Here is a 2,543-nt window from a genome sequence, read left to right as displayed (position 1 = left end):
TTCTTAATTATGTGTTCTTAATTCTTCTTTTAATATTCCAGGATATTGATTCAAGTTAAAGCTCTTCTTCAAAGGGGGGAATAGACCCTATCTAAGAGTAAAATTGTCATAATTAAGCAGAGTTGATTGTGCGCCTAGAGATAGGGTGACAAGATTTTACCGGATCAGGGTGAAACCTAATAAGGGAATCCATAGATCGAGTTAATGCAATTCTAGGGTGTTAATTAGAAAGAGATTTCAATTATTCAACCTAGGGTTAGACGTTATTAGTCTCGAGAGATGTAATAATATAACTTATGGATTTCTACGGATCAAGTCAAATGAATAAATCGTCTGATTCAGAGTCAAATAATAAGTAAAGTCTAGGTGGATTTTTCCTTAGGTATTGTCTTAATCAATCAAATTTTTGCCAAAAGTATTTTCCCAAATTTTCTTTCTGTGCATTCTTAGTTTAGTAATTAGTTTAGATAACCAAACCTCTTAATTTTTAGGCTAGATAATAAAAAGGAAGTAAATAGTACTCGTGGTTCCTTTGGGTTCGACAATCTGGTCTTGCTGAACTATACTACTTTCAATAGGTACACTTGCCTTAATCATGATAATAAGTTAGTCTCAAGAACGATTCATTCATAAATCTTTAAAACCTGTCGCGAATATCACATATCAAGTTTTTAGTGCCGTTGCCGGGGAACTAAGATATTAGGAACACTCGATTTTTATTACTTTAGCCATTTTACTTTTATTGCAATTCAATTTTTTATTTTTAATTTTCTTTTCTAATTCATCATTTATTTTCTTCTGAAAGGTTTTTCTAGTTTATGACCAAAAGAAACCCGTCAGGACCACTACTTTTTGATGGTGAGATCGACCGCACAATTCTGAGAAATCGAAGAGAAATAAGGCGAAGCTTACGATACACATAGGAAGAGCAAGAGGAAGATACTTCAACCAAAACCGAGGAGATGGCTGAAAACCAAGAAAATCCGCTACCTCCTGCGATTGCTGCTAATTAGAATCTGGCTTCGCGTACTATGTATGATTATGCTAAACCTTCTTTAACAGGAACCAAATCGAGCATAGTTAGGCCTGCTATTCCTGCAAATACTTTTTAACTGAAACCTAACACATTCAAATGATCCAATAGTTTGTTCAGTTTGATGGTTTGCAGGACGAGGATCCCAATGCTCACTTGGAAATTTTTTTAGAGTTTTGTGACACTTTTAAAATTAATGGCATTTTTTATGACACCATTCGCCTTTGGTTATTCCCTTTTTTGTTGAGGAATAAGGCTAAACAATGGTTGAACTCGTTACCACATGGGTCAATCACTACTTGGGAGCAAATGACCGAATAGTTTTTACTTAAATATTTTCCGTCGGCTAAAACAACTAAGTTGAGGAATGACATTTCTTCCTTTGTGCAGATGGATCTAGAAACACTCTATGATGCATGGGAGAGATACAAGGATCTTTTGAGAAGATGCCCTCACCATGGGTTACCATTTTGGCTACAGGTTCAGACGTTTTACAACGGTGTGAACCCCTCAACGAGGCAACTCATCGACGCAGCCATCGGTGGAACTTTGAATAACAAAACACCTGAGGCGGCTTACGAATTTATTAAGGAGATGTCACTGAATAACTATCAGTGGCAAGTTATGAGGACAAAGCCGATGAAAGTAGTTGGTGTTTTCAACCTCGATGCAGTTACTATGCTATCTAACCAAGTAGAACTCTTAAATAAAAAGACTGACAGTTTGTGTGGTTCTACTCAAGTACATCCAGTGATGAGGTGCGATTCGAATGGAGGAGGAGCATACACAGAATATCAACCCTTCAACCCTAGCAACGAGGAGGAATAAGTCCAATATATGGGTAACAATAACTCTAGACCCAAAAATAACCCGTATAGTAACACTTATAATGTAGGATGGAGGAACCATCCCAATTTCTCGTGGGGCGGTCAAGGAAATCAAAGGCCACAACATCCTCCAGGATTTCAACAACCACCTTACTAGCAGGAAAAGAAGCCGAACCTTGAGGAGATGTTAACAAGTTTCATCTCGGTGTCAGAAACTCGTTTCTAGAATACCGAGACAGCCCTTAAAAATCAACAAGCCTCAATCCAAGGGCTCGAAACTCAGATAGGCGAACTCACCAAACTAATTTCTGAATGACCACAAGGTAGTTTGCCGAGTAACATGGAATCTAACCCAAGGGAACAACTCAATGCGATTACCACTCAAGACAAGGAAGGGTTAGTTGAGCCTGCATTAGAACCAAGGCAAGGTATTGTGGTAAGTCAAGATAAAGGTTAGGTGGACCGCAGTGAGCAAAAAATGGTAAGTAAAGAGTACAAGCCACGAGTTCCATACCGCAATGCGACAAGGAAAGACCGTACAGATGAACAATTCGGTAAATTCCATAAACTATTAAAGAAATTACATATTAACTTACCGTTTATCGAAGCTCTCTCGCAGATGCCAAACGCAGTCAAATTTTTAAGGGAGCTTCTAGGAAACAAACGAAAGTTGGATAAGGCAT

At 38.0% G+C, this 2,543-nt stretch overlaps 1 non-coding gene across 1 annotated transcript; it reads right to left on the bottom strand.

Moving 5' to 3' along the window:
- Positions 1-1,390: 1,390 nt before the first annotated feature.
- On the bottom strand, positions 1,391-1,497 carry LOC128279771 (small nucleolar RNA R71). Its single transcript, XR_008269967.1, has one exon. It is a non-coding gene; the product is annotated as a small nucleolar RNA R71 (small nucleolar RNA).
- Between the last annotated feature and the right edge of the window lie 1,046 nt (positions 1,498-2,543).

Source organism: Gossypium arboreum, chromosome 8 (assembly GCF_025698485.1).
Source record: "Gossypium arboreum isolate Shixiya-1 chromosome 8, ASM2569848v2, whole genome shotgun sequence".
NCBI lineage: Eukaryota > Viridiplantae > Streptophyta > Magnoliopsida > Malvales > Malvaceae > Gossypium > Gossypium arboreum.
This window is presented reverse-complemented; position numbering and strand designations above follow the sequence as displayed.